We start from the raw sequence: 7741 nt of genomic DNA, 5'->3' as shown, positions 1-7741 counted from the left end.
GTCGGAGGTCGGATATTGAAGTCGGAGTTGGAGTCGGATGTCGGAGTTGGATGTCGGATTTAACATCCGACTTCCTCGGAGTCGGATTTAGCATAATCCACTCCGAGTTCGACCCGTTGCCATCCCTAGGTTTGGGTATGGTTTGCTGACGGCAGCAGGGGTGGAAGCTTGGGCTTGGATTGGGTTTGCTACGGTGGTAGGGGTGAGTTGCCTTTGCGACGACAGCAGGGGCGGGGGGCTAGAGTTGGGGTTGGGATTTTGTTCTACGACGGTAGGAGGGTTGGCCAAGGGGCAGAAGGATTAGGTGATTTCTTTTAAAAAAAAAATTTTTTGACGGGGAGTTCTTTTAAAGTTAAAATCATTTTTTTAAGATAGAAGATTGTAAAAAAAAAACCCTTACATATTGCATTGTGACACGTGTCACTTAAACCTGTTAAGCAGGTCGTCAACCGGTAGCATTCGATTTTGAACAGATGGCTATTAAAGGTCGTTTTATTTTAGAATAATCAAAATGTTATTTTATTTTTGGAAGACGACCTTGGAAAAGTCTTGTTATTTTTGACAAATTTTCCAACATTTTATTTAAAAAAATACAAATAAACCGTAAGTCGCACGTACTTTGTCCAGTATCAATCAATATATATATATATATACCTATACTAAAGGCGAAACCAGAAATAACACTTGTCATAACCTGGTTAAAAATTTTCCCTCCAAAAGGTCTTTTTTTTTTTTTTTTCAAAGTTTCTTAGAGAAGTATTTAATTTAATACTTACTTTACAATAATATTTCTTTTCTATTTGGCAAGTATATTCATTTTTACACATTCAACAAAGATTTATATATTTATTTATTTTATGATGGGAACAAAGTCATATAATACAATAATGTAATATTATCTATAACTTTGTAATGTAATCCATGGTTATTTTTATTAGCCGTGCATGCATTTCTTCCTCTGTTTTCTTTAAAGATTCAAAAAAATTGTAATTATAAAACTTTCGTCCTATTTTACAATTTGATATTATTTTTTATAGTAAAATAATTGTATTAAACTAATGATAAATATTGAAATTACCGTGCATAACACGAGATCTAACCTAGTTTATAATAAGAGAATATTAGTTCCTAGTGTAGGTAAATTTCACCATAAGAAAAGATGTCGCATGTCAAATCATACATCGACCCACCCCATATAAAAGAATCACATCACAAATTCACAATAACAAAAAAGTCCTACGTGATACCATGTTTCTTGGAATTTTACGTTTTACCTATTCTGTTTAAAATGTCCACATGCAGTGTACTCATAAGGTTATTTTTGTTTAATCTCATCCATATACCTGTAGCTTGACGTTAAGTAATTTTGTTAATTTATTGATTGGAAAATTTGATTTTACCATCTGTAAAAAAAAAAAATGAAAAATTTGTTTTTATCACTTCTATAAAAAAAAGTTGTATTTTACCACCAGTCCACCACATAAAAAAATAAGTTAGTTTTTACCACCAATCACCGCAAATTAACGAATTCCGTTCATAAATCTGTTAGTAAGGCTTACTATGTCCACGTGTCACCATATTATTCCGTCCAATTTTCATTCTGTTATGTGGTGGTAAATTTTTTTTTATTTTTTTTTATTTTTTTATATTTTTTTTTTATGAAGGTGGTAAAAGCAAATCTTTCATTTTTTTTTATAGGTGGTAAAAGTTAGAATAACCTTAATTATTTGCAGATTGCAACAGGTTTTACAAAATTACAGCAACTTTTACAATAATAAATGTAGCCCCTTATGTTACACACTTACACGTTTATTTAATCCACGAAATTTGTTTTTTATTTTTCAACTTCTATCCCCTCCATTTTTTACTTCTACAGTCAGCTGTCTGCGGTCAACATAAAAGAGCTCATCATATGATTCATATCATCTTCTATCCCCTCCATTTTTTACTTCTACAGTCTGCGGCCAACATAAAAGAGCTCATCATATGATTCATACCGATCATTTTTTCTTTTTTTTTTTTTTTTTTTTTTTGAAAGAAAATCGATCATATGGTAAATATTTAAAAAGTTGGGGTATATAGTTGACATTTCTAAAAGAACGAATACCACTTAATTAAGTAATTCAATAAGAAAATTCTTCAAAAAAAAAAAAAAAAACCAAAAAATATAGTAATTCAAGAAAAAGATATACGACGAAAAGAGAGTATGACGTGGTGCCACATGAATAGTGACATGACGATGTATATTATTTGTACCATAGTTAAGCCCTTCACCCCTTAGAATTTCATCTCTTATTAGCATTACTAGGTTAATCCCATGCGATGCACGATTATAATAATAAAAAATTTACTTGTATCGTTGTATGTGGGTAATATAAATATTTTAAGAAAAATAAAATAAATCGTGATCAATCCCTCTAGTTAGATTAATTGAGCTAAAAAAATATTCTAAAACTTCATAGTTATAATAAAATTTATAAAATGTTACGAGTAGTATTCATTTTTTTTAAAATTCATTATAGAAAATTTGAGGAATTAATAAAGAGGGTAAAAATCCAAACTCTACTACCACTAGTAAATGCATGAGATAATTTTTAAAAAAATTAAGTAGGAGGAAAAAAAGAATGAGAGAGACCAACTGCCAATTATTTTACTCCATAAAAAATTGGGTGATTAGTCAATTTAGTCATATAAACTTATAGAAAAATGTATAATTAAGTATATTCGAACATTAGCTTCACCTTGAAAAGAAAAGAAAAAAAAAATATGTCTCAAATAGTTTAGGAGGGAAATTTTCTAATAAGAAGACGACACATGGACAATAGTGATGAGAGCCTAACGGTAATTATTTTAGTATTAGTTATAGAAGATAGATTGTCCTATCAAGTGGAGAATTATTGCACATTGATTTACCATGATAAAATTACAACAATGTCATTTTTATTACTTAATTAACATTCATTTAAAAAAGTTATACAAACTTAGGGCATGTTCACTTCATCTTAATTTAAGTTCATTCAATTCAGTTCAGCTCCAATTAGTTCAGTTCAGTTCAGCTTCAATCAGCTCAATTCAGTTCAGTTACTACTAATTAGTTCAGTTCAGCTCCAATCAGTTCAATTCATTTTAGTTTAGCTCAGTTCAGTAAATGTGAACTAGTCCTTAAAGTAAATTTTTTTCATTTTATACTTAAATAAAATCCGGGGCATCGCCCGGGCCCGGGCCACAAACTAGTTCTTTTTAAAATGTCCACAGTGTACTCATAAGTTTTTGTTTTTGTTTTTTTTTTTTTTTTTTTGTCTAATCTCATCTATACAGCTAACTCGTAGTTAAGTAATTTTGTAACTCTATGCTTTTTTAAAAAGATACAATTGCTATTTTCGTCCGTAATTTTTTAAGTTACACTTTTTCTTTTGAAAATCACTTACAATTTAATAATATATACTTTTTCATCAATGGTCTTCAGTCTCTCTTTATCATTTCTCACTCTTTCAACGGTCCAATTCCCTCTCACAACACTTTACTTTCACAAATTCTTATATGTGGTTGACCACACAGTGTAGCTAAGCCAGCCATCATAAGGGTTACTTACTTAATGTAAAAGAGGTTAATTCGTCAGTGTTATAGGTTTATTCGATCAATGTTAAGGGGTTACTCGGTCAGTATTACGGGGGTTATTACTTGGTCAGTGTTATAGGGATTACATTGTTGTTTTATAAGTGGGTTTACACACACGGAGTGGCCAGCCAAGCACAAAGAGGGTTGACTTTCACAAATTCTTAAAATAATAATCCAATTATAATTTCTTACAATTTTTATTACCTTTATATACCCCACTAAAATCGTATTTTATTTAACCTTCTAAAACTCTGGTTTATCTTAACTTTAGCTTTTAGAAAAAAACTGAGGGAGTAATTAATAATTTACAAATTGTAATTAACTTGTTTAACAAAATTACAACATTTTTTTACAATAATCCATATATCCCCTTCCACATAATTTGTTTGATGACTATCATCTATGGCATTGTTTGTTTCAACTTATTTATTTATTTATTTTAATTTTAGAAAAAAATAAGTTCAAATCAGATCATCGACACATCATTACGAATCTAACAAGACTCCACTTGATATTTTTTTTTTATAGATCTATTTATTTATTTATTTTTTTTGGTTTGAGAAATTTTTTTTTCTTATAGATTAGCGTACTCTTAAAGTTAATATATAGTCAAATCTATCTTCAGATCAAATTAGACCAAATTAGATAAATTCAGATAAGCAAAAATAAGGTAAATTCAACAAGCCCTAATTCTCTATTCTCTAGCCTCCATTTTTTTTCATTCTACGGTCAACGGAAAAGAGGTCCATCATAGGATTCACATCATCAGATGGTAAATATTTGAAAAGTTTGTTGACATTTCAAAAAGAAGCAACATCAATTACTTGTCAAAATAAAAAAGAAAAAAAAAACATCAATTAAGTAATCCAAGAAAATTCGACGAAAAGTTTTTCCCGCTCCACTTGTTAAACCCTAAATTTCTAGACGATTTCCAAGCGCCTTCTCCAATCTCCCATCTTCCAGTCTTCGTTCTCAGTCTTTTCTCTTTCTTCGTCTCCTCATTATGAACATAATTATTATATTCAAATATATTATCTATATATATTCTTAGAAATGAATTGAATATTCATCATTCTTTTATATTTCATTTTTTTTTTATACCATCCAAATTCATCTAATATGCCAGTGTTTTTACATAATCATTTTTCAGCGTGCTGCAATGTTTTTTTTTTTTTTTTCTTCCGTCAAACCATTTTATCCCCGGGAAGCTCCAGTTAATGTAATGTAATCTAAGAATCAAGCTCACTCGCCAACAGCAATTTCAAAAACTCCATCAACGAATAGCAATCAAACGAATCTAAGACTCTCTAAAGAGAACACCATTTCAGGTAGGATATATAGGTCGTGTTTAATTACCTTACTTTTAAATTTTAAATCAAATAAGTTTAGGTCATTCTTGTTTTTCTTTTTCCAAAAAAAAAAAAAAAAAAAAAAAAAGAAAGAAATGTTTAGATTAGATCAGAAAAGAAAAAAATAAGTTAAAATAAATAAGCCCTCCCAATCCTTATATTTTTATGCCTTACAATAGGTCAATGTAATTAGATTATTGTGTTTATTACTTGGTATCCTCTAGTTTCTAGTGAAAGAGTAAGTGATGATTTGGCCGCCTTACCATGTAATATATAATAGGCACCTGTTATTATTTTTTAGACTAAAGTTGCCCTAGAATTATTATAAATTTACATGTATCGTTATTATAAAGTTGCCCTATTATTATTATAAATTCCCACAAACTTGTTTTAGTGAGCTGAGAGAACTGACCTAAGTTCACAAAAATACGTACAGACAGGAATAGATCTATTGTCTTTGTCATTTACCAAAAGAAACTACTCATTGACAAAGCCACTTGCAAATTTAATATAATTGAACTACAAATCAGATATTTGATTAAATTCCATTTGGTGGTTATGCATGTATCCAGAGTTGTAATACATCAAGATTGTTGGTGGACGAATATCGTTGGAGGTTGTCATAGTTCTGGTTGAGAAAGGGGTAAAGAGGAATCGAGAGAGACTAAAAATTGTTATTAACATTTAACAAACAGGGTAATGTTTCTATTTTTCATAATCTCTTCTAAATATAAGAGGCCAAACAATTTTATTTTTCAAAAGGGTTTCTCTAGAAACAGTTCCTAGAAAACTAGAAGCTGGCTTAGGGCAAACAGACCCAAAGAATTCAAATGATCTGAGCTAACAGAAATATACATATATGTATATATATGTATAAGTATATGCATCCAAAAACTTACAGAAAATGAAAATCATTCATTTGATGTAAATTTCTTGCATGATATTAGCTGAGTACACATGTGCTAATAAAGTGTATATCAAACATACAAATATTATATGGAGTTCAACTAGCCTGACCTAATACATGTAGTACGGAACCATTCCTAATGTTAGCTTGCATTGCAGGATCTTCTAGTCTGGTGAGTAGTAGCCGAAGTTTCCACATGCGAGCTTTCGAGGTAAGGCCGTCTCTACATTACCTAGCTACCTGCAAGAATGTATTAATCGTGTACTTATTACATACATACAATTCAATAAGATTAATTATAACATAAAGGAAATTAAACAAGAAAAAAAGAGTAGAGAGTTTCTTACATTTAACTTGCACTATATGATGCTAAATTAGTTGCCTTTAATTACTCTTATAATAAAAGGTACTGGTTGTGGATGAAGATGAGCGTCATTAACGATGTAGAATTCGACATGATCATGTTTAGCAGAAAGCTTTCTAGCACGAACAAATTTACGCCAATGGCCAACTATTTCGGGCTTATAATGTTGGCCATTTACCCTCTTTATCAGTTTGAATTCCCAGCTACATTCACCTTCTAGGTCTAACACTTTAAAGCAGCCGGGACGCATATTAAGATCAATAGGTAGGTTTTCAATTCTATGGGCGTGTTTAGTTGGAAAAGCTAACCTATGCTTTACATCTGTTTCTGTTAGTTGCTTACTAAAAATTAAACTAGCATTTGGGTGATTTGCTAAAGCCATTTTTAGAACTTAACTAACCTCTTATAGTACTAAGCTAAGGAATGATTCGTTGATTATTGTGTTTTATGTGAACTCGCTATTTAGTGGTCCTACTAAGTCTATTTATAGAAGCCATATTCTCGCTATATGAAAAAAGGCGGAGATCATGGCGTTGAATAATTTGTGCATCTGTCTATGCACTAGTTTATTATGATTGTATATATAAAAAAAAATAACTTTTTTATCTGTCGATTTTCAATACCTTTTTCTTAATTGAAGTGTTTTCTTTCAAAATTATACAGAGTACTTTAAAATCAAGTACTGTACATTTTTTAATGAATAAAAAACCGTATTTATTAAATATATACGTCATGGCATTCCCTCCCTCTACAAAGTATCTAAGTATTCCTCTCAAAAAAAAAAAAAAAAAAAAGAAAAGAAAAATCTAGTATTAAAGAAATGGAAAGTTCATATAAAGTTTATTAGTGCGCGTTATGTAATTATGTAACCGGATCCTAGGTGATTAAAAGATATTATTGTACAAACGGCTGTTTTTCATGAAAAGAGATTGTAGACTTATTACTAATTAAGATAGATTTAGGTCTTCAAAATAAAACAAAAAGATCGATCTATGTTTCATTTTCTTGCTTTTTGGTTTTATTTGCTTTATGTTCAACTGTTTTTTTTTGTTTTTTGTTTTTTTGTTTTTTTTTTTTTTCTCACTTTCGAAATTTCTACTTTGCAGTACAGTTTATGCATATCATACTTTTGTAAAAGCTATTCCCACAGAACAAAAGCCTTTATTATCATATTCATCATTTATAAACCTAAATCACCTAAAACTTTTGTACAAGTATCATACTTTGATAGAAGTTACTCTTTAGGGCATGCTTGGATTGAGAGAGATGTATTACTAGGATAATAAAAGTCAAACTAAGTAAAATGAAAGCAAACATATGGAAGAAGGAGATAGTGATAGTGTGATTGTTAGAAAAATTATGTAGTTATGGTGGGATAGTTTTCAAATGGAAAATTTGCGAGGAAGGTCCTTTTAAGTGGTCGACCTTGTGAGAAAGGCCCTTTTATAAAAAAGGTGGCACAAAAGGTCCTTATATCATGTTTGGGTTGTGAGGAGGGTCCTT

The sequence above is a fragment of the Chenopodium album genome, chromosome 20, assembly GCF_948465745.1.
Source record: "Chenopodium album chromosome 20, dcCheAlbu1.1, whole genome shotgun sequence".
Taxonomy (NCBI): Eukaryota; Viridiplantae; Streptophyta; class Magnoliopsida; order Caryophyllales; family Amaranthaceae; genus Chenopodium; species Chenopodium album.
Note: the sequence above shows the minus strand (reverse complement) of the source record.